At 41.2% G+C, this 17,985-nt stretch overlaps 1 long non-coding RNA gene across 1 annotated transcript; it reads right to left on the bottom strand.

Moving 5' to 3' along the window:
- Nucleotides 1-14,392: 14,392 nt before the first annotated feature.
- On the bottom strand, nt 14,393-16,276 carry LOC127844975 (uncharacterized). Its single transcript, XR_008032992.1, has 3 exons — nt 16,118-16,276; nt 15,585-15,762; nt 14,393-14,584 (listed from the first exon to the last, which is right to left on the bottom strand). It is a non-coding gene; the product is annotated as an uncharacterized LOC127844975 (long non-coding RNA).
- Nucleotides 16,277-17,985: the final 1,709 nt, after the last annotated feature.

Raw genomic sequence — 17,985 nt, 5'->3', positions numbered from 1 at the left:
CCCTAAGGCCATAGCAATGATAAAATTTCTGAGACAGTCAGAATTGGCTGGCTGTCAAAACCCACGAATGAATGAATTCCCAAAAGTCCGATTTACCACTTGGCGGTAATTCATGCGCAATCAAAGAAGTTCTTCGCAGATCTCAATAATCCGCCTTGTAAATACAGAACATCACTACATAACATGACAGTGTCATAAAACGTGTAAAAAATATTATTGAAGCAAATTTGCTAAGCATTGGCTACGACATAGTTTTTATTATTGTTTGCATATTCATGCGAGAATAAGTTTCTCACTTGACGGTCTAGGCCGAAAAGATACGAGTGTCTACGGAGACAGTAAGAAGAATTTTTTTCTGATACATTTTTTGAAGACATTACATTCGGTATTTATAAACATATTTTAAGATATTGTTATTTTATTTTGCGTTAAGAAAAAGGAAAATGAAAAAAGCACCAACAAATATTCATGATCATTCTCGGAAATATACGAAGTTACCGGATATGATATTTCACTGCGCATCGAGCGCGCAAATCGAGCGCGAAAAGTTCTACGTCAGACAACGTACACAATCTGTACACCGTTCTTTATCAGGATAAAGGCCCAGTCTCAATATGATGCCGGCGGAGCCCCGGTGCGTGATCCGGGATCTACCGGGATGAACCAGGGCTCTACCAGGATGAACTGGGGCTCCATCGGGGACGACCGGGATGAACCGGGGAAAACCAGGGCTCCACCGGGAAAGTATTAAAATGTTTAATACCTCCGGGAGTCACCGGGAAGGACCGGAAACGACCGGCGCGGCACCGGGAACAACCGGGACGGCACCGGGAACAACCGGGACGGCACTGTAGCTCCACCGGGGCCCATACAGATCCCGGCAGAGCTACGGCAACGCCCCGGTGAATGCCGTTAGAGTCCCGGTATAGCTACGGTATATAAGAAAACCGGCGCTTTGCGAAACGCCACCGGCATTCATCGGGGCTCCGCCGGGGCATTACCGGCGACGACCCGGGTGAAACCGGGGCGTTGCCGTAGCTCTGCCGGGGTCTGATACCTGTATAGACACGGTGAGTGCCATCGGTGTTACGGTATACCGGGGCTCTGCCGGGACGCTGCCGGCTTTCACCGGGGCTCAACCGGGGCACTACCGGCGACAACCGGGGCTATGCCGGGACGCTGCCGGCTTTCGCCGGGGCTCTGCCGGGGCTTCAACCGGATAAACCATAGCCAGTCCGGGCTGACCAGGACTCTGCCGGGCTGTTGACCGGTTTCAACCGGGGCGGCACCGGGAAATAGTGTGACTGCGTTAAACAATTTCTACGAATCATCCCGGTCCTCGCCAGTCGACCGGCGTTAGCAAACCGGGATGGACCGGGGCTCTACCGGCAAAAGTGATACTTGGGCTTAAGTGGATTTTCTTTTGTATACACATTACAAAGGAAGTATGAGTGTTTTCCTGATCTGATAATTATGTAATAGAAAGCTATTTTAGGCTATTGAAAGTGATTTATTTGACGCCAACAATAATAGTTTTTTGCGGCCATGTTGTTGTTGTTGTATATCTTCATCGCCTTTGTAGAGTTTAACAAAAGGTTATCGTTCCAACAACGAGTATCGTGTTGTCCTCCACCGTCTATGTACACTGTAGTATATACACAACTATTGTCTTTTCTTACAGTCCCTGAGCTCAACCGCTAGGGTCAATCCGTATAAATTCGGACAAAGGGAGAAATTCGGACAAAACATCCTAAATGCATTTTACGTCACACTTAACCTAGCCCCAGGTGTTCAGCGCCTACAGCGCTTTGATTTCTCAGGCTACCTGCCTCTTAATTGGAAACTGAAGAGTAATTGAGTCGCCTCAAATATTTACAATGGGATGAACAGGGGACAGTTGCCTTCAATGAAGCTTCTACGTCTGATATCTACACACTTCAATGGAGATCTAGCTATTCGTCACCCAAAGGCCCTAGGTGAAACGTCCAGCACGTAGTACGACTTTCGTAGACTCTTTTACTTTCTGAAGACCCTCTAAACTTGCAACAGGAACTCCGCAGCCCGGGCAGAACCGTTTGAAGTCAACGTAATTACCCAAATGCTCAAGAGAAATGTTCTTTAGAGTGCCGTACCCTTTCTTCAGATGTTAGCCCGCTCGCTTCCGCAGTTGGTGCGTGGAAGTGAATTGTCTGTGTGCACTCCCCTGCGAACGTCGTCTTCAGCTGCTGCTTGCTGAATGCAGTGTACACAAAAATAAAAACAGCACAAGGGGGGTCTCGCGGAACCCGGATACTGTTAACCCGATTGATTAGTGGTTTTCAAAGGGGGAGTTGAGCTTATCCGTAGTAGTTAAGCCATAGTGGTTACAAGGACTGAGTGACCGTTGTATTTGGGAAAGCGTACTCTTCCGTCGTTTTATCATATTATCATAATGTGCTGTTGGTGTTGTACTGTGTTTTAATTTGAAACATGGCAGCCCGTTCACGCTAATGGCGCCCCACAGGGCACAGACCCAGGGGCCGATGACGATCGTCGATGCGGCCCGTCGGCTATGCCCTGTCTTGTGGTAACTATAGGTTGTCTGTAGATCATAGTCCAGTCCAAGCCGGAAGAATACAGTTAGAGGCAGCCCGAGCAGGGCCCGGACGAATGGGCCGATGACGATCGTCGATGCGGCCCGTCGTCCGTGGCCCGCCCGATGGAACCTCTCGTGACTATAGTCCATGGATCGGGTTCGGTAGACAAGATACAGGTTATATTAGTATATGACTGTTTTGTCCCTAATTTCCTACATGTATATTTATCCTGATTACCCATTTACTGGGGTTGTAGTTAGTCGAGATGTTTGTAGATAGTTTGAGCTTTATTTAGTAAGTTATTGAAGAACGAGTGGCACGGGCACGCGGTTTATTACACGCTTTGCAGGGTACACGTTTTGTCTATATACGTATTTTTGATATTCGGTAAGCTTAAGGGAGGTAATTTATTCAAGTGAACGCGAGATTTTTCAGAATGCCTTTTTATATCGGTTATTTCATTGATTAAATGCGGATATACAGCTATTTTTAAATTGAATTCCACCATAAAAAAATCGGAGAAAGAAATATGCCTATTCATTAAATTTATCTGTTTTCTTTTGTCATTATGTGCATGGACGTTACCGCGTAGGTGAACCTTCGGATGGATCTGGCATTATGTGCCTGGACGTTACCGGTTCTACGGTCAATGAGGAATGCAGGTTATGAGGCTGAATGAGGGGCTTTTGGAACGGATGCTGCGTTGGACGCCGAACGTGGTGATCCTCCGCCTAGGGGGGAACGACATATCCACCAGGGCGCGGCAACGTGAGATAGGATGGCATCTAGTAGAGTTGTGCCGGCGCCTGAGAGCCAGAGGCGTCGCCACCGTGGTGTTGGCCGGTATATGCCGGCGGTTGTCATTCCGTGACCCCGCACTTACCAGTAACTTACTGCCGATTGCTTCGCTGCAATGGGCAGCTCAATAGCCCACTACGTGGCGAAACATTTTCCGGTGGCGTTGATGGTGTATGTGCAGGAGAGAGTGCATTGGAAACCTGACTGTGTCCACTTGAGTGAAGCGGGAGAAGCTGTGTTTATGGAGAGCTTGAGATTGAAGCTAGGCAAGGTGTTAGCGCCAAAGGACTTGGGGTTGTGAGACGAATGTATGTTTGTTGTGTTTGTGCTTCAGTACATAATACAGTGCTTGTCTCGGGAGGCTTCGGCGGTTGGAGGCTCGGGACGGAGCCGTATTCGCGTGTGGGCGGGCTCTGGCACGTGCGGCGTGGGTGCGATTGTGCGGGGGCGGCGTGCTCTGCACTCTGTAAACCGGGACGAGATACTGCCTTCCACGACTGACTGACGGACGCGAGTAACTGACAAACCCCTCCACCACTTCCGCTCCAGACAAATACACAACAACCAAACACCATATACTATACATAACCATCCTCCGATCACCACCACATACACTTCACCACAAACGAGGCACATACACATCACCTATATACAATACACCCTGCATAATCCACATCAGATCATCATCACGCGGTCCAGGGCACATTAAGGTCTCATTGGTCAGCGTGCACTGAACTTTCTTAAAAACGAAACTATTTGTCAAATACCCGGGCTGCCGGGGTAAATTTGACCTATTTTGGCTATAAATTTTTTTTTTTCCCCGAAAGGTCACAGGGGCAGGTCGGGCTACAAAGACCTCGTGAAGAGGCCAGTAGAACCTGTAAATAAACTGTGATATATACACACACTGTTTATTAGGTGCCTGGTCGTGACCGGCTTTTCGGTCAGGGAGGGATGAGAGTTATGCGGCAAAATGAGGAGTTACTAGAGCGGATGTTGTGTTGGAGGCCGGATGTGGTCATCCTCTGTTTGGGGGGGGGGGGGGTGATATATCGACCAGGGAGCGACCACGCAGGATCGGGTGGCGGAGTTGTGCCGGCGACTGAGCGGCAGAGGCGTAGCCACCGTGGATGTTGGTCGACATATGCAAGCGGTGGTCCTTTCGAGACCCCGCTCTTACTGCCCGCCGCTTCTCTGCAATGGGCAGCTCCATAGCTCACAACGTGGCGAAACATTTTCCGGTGGCGTCAATGGTCTATGTACGGGAGGAAGGACATTGGAGCCATGACGGGGTTCACCTGAGTGAAGAGGGTGAGGCCGAATTCCTGATTAGTTTGAGACTTGAAGCTGGACAAGGTTTTGGCGCATAAGGACTTGGAATTGTGAGATTGAGTGTATGTGTGCTGCTTGTGTTTGAGCAAAGAATGAAATTGATGAATTGTGTTTAACCTGGGTTTGTTAAACGTTATTATGTATCGATATGTGCCGTTAGTAGGCCCCTCAGCACTGTACTCTCATACCACCGAAACCGGGCTCGATATTTTCCCCCTTAATGTCAACCTAGGGTTTATCTGCGGAGGTCTATTTGTCGGGATACTTAATTTAACGATGTAATTAGTATATTGATATTTTATCGAGGTACCCCGTGTCTATCAGACATTTGAAAACATGTTGCCTTACAATATGGCCGATCCCGCTTGGCGGCATTAACAGTAGGTCGCGATCAATTACAGATACAAATGTATATTTATGTACGCTGCTATTACCCCTGCACTTAATTCTAGTCGTTGAACAGAATGTTCTGAGTATATAAAGAATAGGTGTTCGAAAGAGTTTGCGACGTTGCATTGGGGGAATAAAACAGTTGTGTAGTAATCGCCGTGCAACCTAGTCACCCTTAGGCGCATGCGCGTATATGCTCTTCCCGTTTAATGGGGCTATAAATATGGATATTGTGGCTGGGGTTAGTAATTAACGATAAGTTATGATCTGCGCAGTATATAGACCAGTAATTTGGCCGTTCGTGTGTTTCAAGCGCGTTAAACCACGTGACTGCGTCATTAATTATAGCTAGTTCACAGGCAAATATGGAGAGTTCTTTTTTATGTTTTACTCTGCTGTGATGGATGATGACTTTTTGTGGGTTATACACTACATACGCGGCGCCGGCTAGTTCTTGTTCATCGTTTTTGCTACCGTCCGCGAAGATCTGGGTGTATTCGCCATAGTTATTAGTTAGATAGTTTAGGGCTATATCTACGCTATTTGAATCGATTTCGGACTTCGGAGTGTTCAGAGATGAAAGTTAATCAGTGTTCTCCAGAAAAATTTGAATGGCCAGTTATATTATATTTTCAAATTTGCACGCGACTAAGCAATAAAACAGGTGTATTTGCACCATTTAAATTGATACTTTGGGGAAAAGTAGCCCGCATCTAGATTGAATGCAACAGGTGAAATTGCCGGCTGCCGGTGCTTCCGGAGAACACTGGTCAATGTCTGGTTTGGAAAGCTCTCTTATGATGTAATAGGTAGGTGCCTGTACTTCAATATTGTCGACCTCATAATATTTCCTATTTTCAAACTTTTACAGTGTTTTCATATCAATGAGTACTCAACCCCTATCGTAAATGAGCAACGTAAGAATAAGTTCAGAATCATCTCCCCTTGAAGTTGAGAAAAATATAAAATTACGCTTACAAGATGAAGCAGATTTTTTAAACCTACACAGTTCTGGTCCATTAATGAAAACTGCACACGGATGCCAGTAAAAAAAGGAAACCAATGTAAATAAAATGAACTATGAAATATTTGGGGGTTACAACACAAAATCATAGATAATGGTTATTTGGGGGTTATAACACAACATCATAAATAATGGTTATTTGGGGTTTATAACAAAAAATTATAGATAATGGTTATACCAGTATCTTTTTCTATTTTGTTTAAAATAATCGGCCAATATATTTATATTTACAGTAGAAAAAAAAATCGTTCCATGTAACTTCATTGAGTGCCTTTAACACTGAAATTCCCGACGCTCTTTGATGCTTTGCATCAATACTTATCTTGTTAAGTAATTTCAATAGGTTTTCGGAATAATTGTGGCATCGTGCATCACCTCCTACTCTCCTGTGTGTGTGTGTGTATTTCAGAGTTTAGTTACAGGTCCTACTAGCCCTTTACGAGGTCATTGTAGCCCGACCTGCCTGTGACCTTTCAGGGGAAAATATTTAATTTTTAGCAATAGTAGGTCAATTTTACCCCGGCAACCCGGCCAAAGAACTTTTTATATCGCTTATTTCATTGATTAAATGCGGATATACAGCTAGTTTTAAATTGAATTCCACCAGAAAAAAATCGGAAAAAGAAATATTGAGATTATGATCTTACGTAGAATGCGAGTTCCCTTATATATTTTCTTTTGCAGGGGAGGTAATTATTAAACGTGGAATGCTTCAAATTATTGTATAAATGAATAGATTGGTGTTTCTTTTTTAATCTACTGGTACAATAACATATGAATTATTATTAGTATGTTTTATATGGAATATTGTTTTGGAAATATGGACCCATATAATATATCAGGAATTGGAAAATGTATGGTATGTTCCGGATAAACAACGAAGTTGTCGTAACCAACGCTGATTATGATGATGATGAAAAAGAAAAAAAAACGCTGATTATGAAAAAAAACGCTGATAAAGCAACGGCTTTAGTTCAACACTACCAAACTGTAAGCAGCGACGAAGGCTACTCTCAAGCCTTCATCGCGCGGAAAATACTTAAACAACTTCCCCTCTCCGCGAAACAAGAGCTAACTTATACAATAAATCATGGGCTGAAGGTACCCTGCCTGACGAATGGCATGAGGCCACAATTATACCGATCCTCAAAGCCAATAAACCTAAAGACACCCCAGCCTCATATCGACCGATCTCTTTTACCTCAACATTCACAGAAGAAATGCAAATCAAAGTACTGACAGTACTGGTGTTACGATGCTTTTGAAGAGGATGGATATAAGAGCATCAATTTAAGTTTATCTACATGACCACAATTGTGTATGTGGGTACGGAAAAAAATAATGTTGGGTACAAAAATTGGGTACGAACAAAAATCTGGGTACAAACAAATTTGGGCACGAAAAATAATTGGGTACGAAACAAAATTTGGGTACGGAAAAAAAATTGGGAACGAAAAAAAATTGGGTACGATAAATTTTGGGTACGGAAAAAAAATTGCGGGAACGGGGAAGTAGTACCTGTGGGGAACTTGACCCACAATCGCACATTTTCGGCCCTATCCGTCAAACATCGGATAAGTACCTCGAAGGCAATAGTATGAATACACATTTCGGAAGCGGTAATGCGGTCCTACCTATGCGCGTCAAAATGTAAGCGAAATATGTAAACAAAGCGGTAGCCTGTCAGGAATGTTTGAATTAACGAAGAAAATCGTGTATTGATGTAAGTTTTTTTGAAGAAATGTGCAGAAAATATATTAAATAAGCAATGGCGATATTTTTCTCAGCCACACAATTGTTAATAGTTTGATATCATAAAATGAAAGTGAAAGTAGAACTGTCAAAAATGACAACCTGTCAACTAGTTGTTTTTGCTGGCACGAGAGGGCGATTACACTCAATGTGTTCACATTTTTACCACAGGCTTTGTCAAATTAATGACCTTAATAGTATGGGTGACTTTGTTATTATGTATTGTTATCATGTAACTGTATGATTGTGTATATGTATACAATGCACAAAGCACAAATAATATATACTGATTGAGCTTATAATAATCTGAGAACTATAGCCAGGTCAATTAAGGACTTAAAATACAATTTTTCGTCCTGATTTCATGAAGACTTGACCATGCATATCCTAGATTTAAAAATCAAGGCCCTGGTCTGACACATTGGTAACATTAACGTTGAACTGTTTCCAGGCTTCTGAAATAAGTTTTTATTGAACTTTGTAAGGAAATCTAAATCAGGCACTAATTTTCATTGTTTGAAAACAGTCATAGATCAGTTGTGGCCGGTCGGTAATGACCCATTTTTGCTTACTTGTCACACCCTTAAAACTTTCCACACTTCTGTAATAGCAAATCAGGATTTAGGTTATCTTCAATGGTACATTTAAACTTTAGCTCTGTTACAAGAGTGTTGGTGAAGTAAAGTCACATATTTAAATCTAGGCCATGTCAAAATAAAAGTGTCAAAGACAAATGAAAGATGCGTTATTGCCCAATTGTTTACTACTGCTGAAAGTTTTTTATATAATATAACTGATGACCATCATGTGAGAGAAAATTCACATTATCTTAGTATATCAGGTTTAGCAGCCTTTTAGATAACAAAGTTGGCTAGTTTTCAATGTCGTTTCTGGGGATCAAACCCGCAGCGCAACCTCCTGAAATCATAGTCGACACTCTACCACTAGGCTTTTAGGAAGATTCTGAAATTGTTCGATTCCTCGAAGGCAACCAAACCAAAAATTAAGTCAAATATTGCCGACTCGGTTTTATTGAGTCGGTTCATGAGAGATAATGGAGCTCGATTGGTCATTTTCGGCTCGGGTACTACTTACATGTACCCCGGGTACTCTTAAGTATACTTACATGTACCCCGGGTACGGTAAATATACGTAATCGTACGCGGTCGATATTATACTGTACCCGAGTTGTATTAAAAAAAATACTGCATCAACATGCTTTTTGAGTATGTATTCCGATAATATAAAGGCCATTTTACACAAAATGTAAAGGTTAAAGAGATCGGTCGATATGAGGCTTGGGTGTCTTTAGGTTTATTGGCTTTGAGGATCGGTATAATTGTTGTCTCATGTCATTCGTCAGGCAGGGTACATTCAGCCCATGATTTATTGTATGAGGCAAGTAGCTCCTATTTCGCGGAGAGAGGAAGTTGTTTATGTATTTTCCGCGCGATGAAGGCTTGAGAGTAGCCTTCGTCGCTGCTTACAGTTTGGTAATGTTGAACTAAGGCCGTAGCTTTATCGGCGTTGGTTACGAGAACTTCGTTGTTTATCCGGAATATAGGTGTTATAGGGGGCGGTCTGCCCTGCATGTGATGTACCTGATCCCAAAGTTTTTTGCTAGTAGTTTTATACGAGAAATTGTTACAAATTCGTTCCAACTATCCAATTTCTCTTTTTTTAATTACTTGTTTTACCGTAGCGCGGGCTTCTTTAAGTTGTTCGTATTTAGGGCCTGTTCTGATTCTGATGCATTTTGTTTTGCATTTTTCGCGATATTTTATGGCGGCTTTGCATTCCTGGTTCCACCAGGGAACAGAACGTTTGAATTTATTTTAGGTTTTTTGTTTACTATAGGGATTGAGTTGTCTAGCGCTGTTTTAAGTTTGGTTAAGTAGGATTGAAAGTGGGTGTTGGTGTTAGTAATATCTTGGTTAGGGAGGAATTAATAATCACACTGAGTTTTAAAGTTGTTCCATTGCTCAGGTGAAGCCTTGTTGATTTTCCACTTATGTTGTATGGGCGGGAGGGAGTGTTCAGTCCTAAGTTTAATATTTATTATGATAGGGAGATGGTCACTACCAAACGAGTTGTCAATGACATTGAAATCGCAAACTGCTTCCAAGTTTGCTGAGGTTAGGGCGACATCAATCGCGCTATCGAACTGATCGGCAACTGATCGGCGCGTTCTGACAGTCTCGTTACTTGACTGTCGTTTAGAAAGTTGATACTGATGTTGTTAATTAGTTTTGAAAGGTTTTCCGCATTATCGTCGCATCGTGGATCACCCTTGTGGTTCCAGCAGGGATGTTTAAGATTGAAGTCACCAACGATAATATTGTTGTTTCTATGGTCTATTGAATGGAAATTTTGTGAATAGTTTTTGCAAGTATTGTCTGCAGTCTGAGCGTATACGCATTGAACACGGAACGAAATGTGTTTAGTGAGGTAGAGTGTGATGGCATACGACTCAATGGGGGCATTCTTGGTTAATGTTAATTTCAGTAAATGGGATGCCCAATTTACATATATAGCTACCCCCGTGCCCAGTGCTTTGTCTCCTTGTATTAATCTCACAGGGTCTTGATACCCTTTTAATTGGACTTGTATATTTTTACTTTTAAAGTTAGTTTCTTGAAGTCATATGACATGCACTTCATTATTATTTACATAATTTTGCAGCTCATATATTTTTTGATTGGACTTATGATAGCCCACCCTCGGGCGTTCCACAACAAACGGTAAGGTTGGAGATATTGTTATTGCTTGTCGCAGACATTGAGGGATGTGTGGTGTTAGATTGTACGAGATAGAGAAATAGTTTAATTAGTATATACCGTACGCGTGACGGAAGTAGACCGGGAAAGGAGGCGCGAGCGCGAGCCTTTTGCGGTGGCTATGGCGCATGAGGTGAGTCGAGCATTTGCGGCCCATGCGTAGTCGGTATGTTTAGAGGCGAGCCCACAGGCTGTTCGTGGTGCCTTTACTTATGGCGCTGAGGCCGGGTGGGTCGTTGTGTTTGTTGTTGTTGTTGTTGTAGTTGTTGTTTTGGAGGTACAGGGTTGTTTGTTTTATTAGGTTGGTCAGAGGTTTTGTAGTTGCCTAGGTTGTTGTTGTAGTTGTGTGGTGTTAGGTTTCGTAGTTTGTTAAGGTGTTGTATTTTGATCGGTCGTTGGTGCTGGATGCACGGGCGGTGTAGGGTTAGTTTGGATGGTGAGATGCTCCGCTTCATTTTCGGGGAATTAGTTTTTAAGAATGGCCAGTATTTAGGCTTCGGATTTCCCGACCAGTTGTTTCGCTATTTGAGCTAGATTAGACGCTTATTTGTTGTTGCTAGGTTATGGAGCTATTGGTTTGTTAGCCGTTAATTTCTACTGTTGATTGTTGTTTGGTATTTTTGGTACTCTGAGCACCCCTTATACGCCGCGCTGTGGCCCCCACCGCAGTTTGCGCACTTTACGCACTTTACGCCCCTTGTTTTACACGACGCGTGTGAGTGGTTTCCCGCGCAATGTGGGCATTTCGCGTTGTTTTTGCATACGTTGGATGCATGGCCGAACATCTGGCATTTAAAGCAACGGAGATTAGCGAGAAGTGCGGGCTTCACATTGTGGCCTAGGATGTTGGTTGGGGCGTTTTCGGTCTTAAAAGTGACAGTTATGAAGTTAGTTCGTTGACCACTATGGACGGCTTCAACATTAGGCTGTGATTTGAGATCGTTTTTCAGTTGGTCTTTGTCCGCGTGTTTGGGGACTTGAATGATTCCCTTGCCAAATTTGGGCTGCGTAGTCAGTTTAAAATCGTAACTGCCAAAGGAGAATCGATGCGCTTTATGGATCGCGTCTTTCCTTATCTTAAAGAGTAGGCCGGACTTAAGCTCTTTGAGAGGTCGCACTTGTTCAGGCCCGATGAACTTTATGAAGGCATCACCAAATGTCTTAGCTTTGTCGCGCGGGAAAATCACCGCGACAGTGCTAAGGCAAAAGGTTAGCCACATTGCCTGGACAGGACCATTGTTATTGGGAGCTGATTGTCTGACGGACTGGGACCTGGTTGGGTTGATAACGGGAGTGTCGTTTGGTAGAGGTATCGTTCTTTCTGGGCAGGTTTGATTCTCCCTTGCGGGGGGGGGGGGGGGGGGGAGAGATTGTTGTAAGAGGGGAGTCGTTAGGGATCAATGTAGCAGTATATTGAGGCGAGTTCGGTTCCGAATCGGGAATAGTATATGGGCTTGTACCCGTGTTAGGTAACGGGGGCAAGATTGGTGTTAGCAGGGCGTTCTTATGGGTTAGTATCACTGCATACGGTGAACTCGTTCCGGAGTCCATAGAGATGTCCTCGACGCGGAATGTGGATCTTTTGATTTTAGGTGTTACCGTTTACGACGCGACCACGTTTGCAAATGTTTACAGTATGGATTTCGTAACGCGTTTCATTTTATCCATTGCGGGTTGGTCTTATTTAAATATGAAGGTACACATTATTACAGAAACCAGCCGAATATATATGCAGGATTTTATTAGACACATTCCTTATATTATTTGCTATACACATACCTAATAAATAGTTTTTAACACAAAATTAAATTACTGTGTTATTTGATTAATATCTCAATATTGTTTGCTTCGAAAAGATTAACTAAGGGATGTAATTTTAATGTAACCGTGAAGAAACGTGAATCGTCTATTTCTAACTTGAAACCTTTTCGTCACACTGTATTTCAACGTCGGTCGTGTGCTGTTTCTCTTTCTGAAATGTATTCTATGATGGTATGATCATGGTTCTCCAACCGTAATCATTCGTTAAACGACCGCCAATACAGAGGCTCAAGTAAAACAGGGCTTATTGTATAAGCATAAACTGTAATCACAGATTACCATCTGCAGTCCGAACATGCTAATCATTTCGCTTAAACTGTCTTTTTCCCTAATAAGATACAACCTTTAAACGAAATACAATTATATAAAGGCGGAAAGTGTCGTCCCTGATTAGCCTGTGCGGACTGCGCAGGCTCATCTTGGGTGACCCTTCGCGCGCATGCTTTAAGCCCCGTTTTCCCTGTCTGAGGATTATTTAGTGGACTCCACATATTGTTCAAAACATTCTGATTTGATTAAGTAACGAATTGTATGAAAATACAAGCAACGAGATATTCAACTTCATAAAATGGATTGGAAATATTGCATACTTGTTTAATCCATACGCGAGAATGAATCATTAATACACACGTCACACACACGAATAATACTATTGACTAAAATTCCTATTCATAAGAGCGAAATTTTACGAGGTCCAAACTTTTAAGTCGAAGGCCTGTTTAAACTTAAATGTCAACTACTCTGACGTTATTGCAAGTTATTTGCACATTGTCACTAAGTAATTGGTCAATAAGGTATATATTTGCTTAGTGTCAATGCCAGAGGGATAGTCCATAAAAGTGTGTAAACAAAAAAGTGCCGTAGTTTGATAGAAAACCGTCCGCTAACAAAAAATCCGATAGTAATGAGTACTTTAAGCATTTTGTAAGCGGACAGTTTTCTTTTTGTCCGCACAGGCTAACGAGGGAAGACACTTTCCGTTTTTATTTTATTTTTCGTTTAAAGGAAGTCTCTTCTGAACGAAAGTCCGGTTAAGGCGAAAATTGTCTTCCTTGATTAGCCTATGTAGACAGCACAGGCTTATCTGTGACGGTACTTTACGGAAATGCAGTTAAGCCAGTTTTCACAGAGCGAGGCTTAATTGCATTTTGCCGTGGAAACTTCGAGACAATACTAATATACAAATTATTGTGTTTTTTTAAACAGTCTAAACAATAAAGACGAATATGTTGAACTTGTTTGCTACGGATTTTTATGCTTTCATTGAGATATAAAACGGCAGTGATAATAAACAGAGCGTGGCACTGTTTCATTTTTTTTGTAATTGTTCATTATATCGATCTTTAGTATAACATTTAAAACTATTGATAAGTAAGAGTGATCAGTTAGATAATTTCTGGGATCAGCTTAACTTTCCAATTATACGTTAAATTGTCGTAGTGTGTATCAGTTATAGCATGTGTTGATTTTTCTTTCAATGTGTGCACTGCTGTGAGAAAACGGGGCTAAATGCAGTCCGCACAGGCTAATCAGTGACTACATTTTCCGCTTTTATTGAATTTTTCAAAGGAAGTATGTTTTAAAAGAACAGTGAGGACTGCACAGGCTTATCTGGGATTACACTTTACACACATGCATTAAGCTCCGTTTTCCCAGAGCAAGGCTTATATACCATTAATTTAATCACAGGGAATGTGTTCTTTATACATGTAATGCTAATTAACAGCCGTACACCGTGAAACGATTGATACAACGGTTTGTGAACAGTTGAATATGAGAAATATTATTAAAAATATCTGAGATGATATTTAAATATCTTTTAAAAAGGCGACGATTTGCGAAACATGCCTACACCGTTAAATTTTGTCAATTCTGTTTTGAACATAAACATGTTCCACAACCAATAACGACAACAAACTGTGGATGGTTTCGAGCAGTTTAATATGATACAATTTTATAAATAATGGTATAGTGATGATTTAATAAAACAAATAGAACAATATAAGAATTTATATATTATTAGTGAAACAGAATATGTTCGATTTTAAAATGTAGTTTTGTCAATATGCCCTGGTTTGACGATCCAAGCGGTACAACATGCGTCTTGTGGGTGGCTGAAAACAGAAAACATAGTTATTTATTTCATATGGAAACCCACAGCACATTACTCTACAGAGAATCGCGTTGTTTGTTAATGGATAATTGGGTCGAGTATTTTTTCTTCAATATAGTAGTTCTTCATATATCGCTTATTGATTTGACGTTTTTGTACATAAATGTATGCATATATGCATACATACAAGGTCAAAACATTACCATTATGTATACAATAATATTTTATTTTACATTTCAGCCCAAAGCAAATCGTATGTGAAGGAGACTTACTGTAGTGTTAGGTTTTTTGTGTGTTTTATTTTCCCAAAGACATGTATCACAAATTTCGTATACACAAAATCCCTACACGGTATGTGATGACATATACCAACATGCGTGTGTACATTTATTTCAAAGTTTATACGGTCTTTCTGCGCCTGAAGTCGAATGAGGACACGGTGTTCTTACCTTATTGACTTACTCCACTCATGAAATTGAAATTTGAATCATAGCTCCAATTACCAGATATTTATTTTGTATTGAAATATATTAGATTTTGCTGCGATTTTTTCTATGTTGGACAAGTCCGTCTGTCACCATGGTGACAACGAACGAAGCCCATATGCGCTGAACATAGGAATTTAGCCTGAGTGAGAAGAGCGGGTACCAACCAATTTGATTACCTCAACAAGTAGGGCTCTGGTATATCAATATTGAGATACTTTTTAGGTACGCAATAATGCGTCATAATCCTGGCGAATTTAGCGACCTATACAAAGTAAAATCGCGTGAACGGGTCGCCATGGCGCAGTGGATATGGTGCCTGTCTAGCGACCGGGAGGTCACGGGTTCAATTCCCACGATGGGAGCGTTCTTGAGATACGTTCCCAAAGACACCAAGTACTGGTTCTGTCCAGAAACGGACTTCAATAAGCCTTATGTATTCGATGCTATCGAGCAATAAATATCTCAAAAACTTTAAAACAAACCGGAAAACGAAAGAAAACACGATGAACATACCCGACGTATCTCACGCCAGTGGCTAGACGCTTTTCTGTCCTCCGGACTTGCCACATGAGGCACACTTACTGGCCGCTGCCGAGTTATGGTGCTTACAGCGGTTGTTCTTGCACTGCAGGGCCCCACACTTGTCACACTTGAAGCACACACCACCTCCGTTACACCCGGGACACGACATCTGTGGGCGAGATGGATAGCAAGTATATGAAACACTATTTGCACAGTATAATAGTCGAATTGCAAATATATTTTTTATTTTGTTTATTTACTAGCAAAAGGTTTTTCCGTTATTTATATTAATTACATACGTACAGTATGTACGATTAGCATCTACCATAACGGCACACCGGTATGCATTTTTTCCGTAATAATAAAAAATGCAATAATAAAAGATGAATAAGACAAACCAAATAATTTTGAAATTTTAATAAACGTTTAAAACCTTTATCGTGCAACAGCAACTATCACGAAATATCGCACAACGTGCTTTAGCGTGAAAATTAAATGTGGAAAAAAACGCCTACAGCACTCACCTTGATTGTTATGCGTATTGCTGTTGGTCAGCGAATTTTAGTATATTCCAGTGCCCATTTTGTCGCAAATTTATACAATCCGCGCAGAACGCTGGGCAGAAAGGGCCGTGCGCAAAAACAAAATATGTGCATAAGCGTCCATAACTACGGCCTTCAATTAAACCTAATTTCAGTGCTCAGTTCTTCGGAATTTTAGGCCACGACTTTTATATTTCTTGGTTTACAAAACCGCCGACCCTAATTTTTGGAAAATGGGAAAAAAAATAAAATCGGAAAATCGTCTTTTTTTTATATATTTTATTCCCGACCGCACTGAAAAACGAGCGAACCGAGAAAAAAACGATCCGGTTTGAGTACTGTTGCGAATAAAATCAAGTAAGTACAATCAACGATTGGTTCACATATATTGCAGAGATCGGGATATTTTCAATGTGACACAGTATGTACCAGTCCTTTTATGGGCACTTCTCAAAATTTATTTATTTACAGACAATAGGAAAATCAGCGTCAGTAAAATGTCGACCGCATCATAATTTATTTCCGAGTCTGTGACGCAACTATATTGTTTAACATGTTTATTATATTAAACAAACCCGATATTCTAGTAGATAAAAAAAAGTATTACCGTGCAATTTGATAATTAGTATAAATAATCCAATAAAACACTGCCATTATTTACAATATATGTGTTTAGGAATTTTGTTAACACGTCCGCCATAGTTTATAGGAACTGTACAGAAAGTTTGGAAATCGGAACAAATCGGTATATCTCGGAAAATCATTGATAAATGTATTTGTCGTTTTAATGCTTAGGGCCGAGTAATTTCGGCAAATCGGAACTCAACTTGCGTAAAATACTAGCTCAATTAACCGTTAAACTCCGCCTCCGTTCTCTGCAAAAGATTCGAAGGCGGAGCTATGCACGTGCTATTATTAAATTGGAGCATTGCAACTGAGAAACAAACGCACGATTGGTTCGGCATGTTGATTGCTAGACAAAGGAAGCCAATTTTGTCGGCGCGAAATTTGTCGCTTTATTGCTTGAGAAAGCAAGCGGCTTTCCTTTGATGACGTCAAACTGTCAATTCACACAGACTGCACATTTTCGGAAGACTTTAACTGGCTCCTTGTTTACAATTCCAGTCAAAACACTTGCTAACATTAAACTTCGGATTAAATTATCAAAATAAAGCAAAAGCCAAGTTGACAAATATGATTGTATTAATTCGCGTCAGTTCAAATAAGACGTTTTGCGTTGTAAATCAACGAGTTTTCATGACAACAACAACTTTAACAAACATTACCGCGACGACGCGGGGATCGATCTACCTCGATTTTTTGCATGGGCGATGTCATAAATCGAATAAGAGCAAACACATACTTTGTGTATGAGTAGTTTATCTTATATGAGATTTATGCAACGGGCATCGCATTGCGTAATGGTGCGCATCGAATTATGGAAATTAAGCGCAGTTTTTCGTTTTAATGGGAGAAGAACGCATGTCATTTAATGGAGTGTTTAAAATACCCTGATGTTACAAAAGGTGCTTTTAGGTGACTCATTTCATTTGAAGATATAGATGTCTTTCATTGCATATTTTGATTTTTCGTCTCTGTGTTAAGGTTATAAAAGATATGATGTCTTTGTTCTGATGTTATTAGTAATAACTTAATTTTCCAATGATGTTTTTTTTTTTTTTTTCGACCGCCCGATGGACCATTTTCAAAATAATTTTTGTAAACCAATAAAAAAAAAGTCGTGGCCTTACACAGGCTTAGATGAAAGGGCCGTGTGCAAAATCAAAATATGTGTACCTGCGTCCATAACTACGGCCTTCAATTAAACCGTTATTTACATTTCACAATAT

The sequence above is a fragment of the Dreissena polymorpha genome, chromosome 9 (assembly GCF_020536995.1).
Source record: "Dreissena polymorpha isolate Duluth1 chromosome 9, UMN_Dpol_1.0, whole genome shotgun sequence".
NCBI classification, from domain to species: Eukaryota; Metazoa; Mollusca; class Bivalvia; order Myida; family Dreissenidae; genus Dreissena; species Dreissena polymorpha.
Note: the sequence above shows the minus strand (reverse complement) of the source record. Positions and strands in the feature narration are given on the sequence as shown.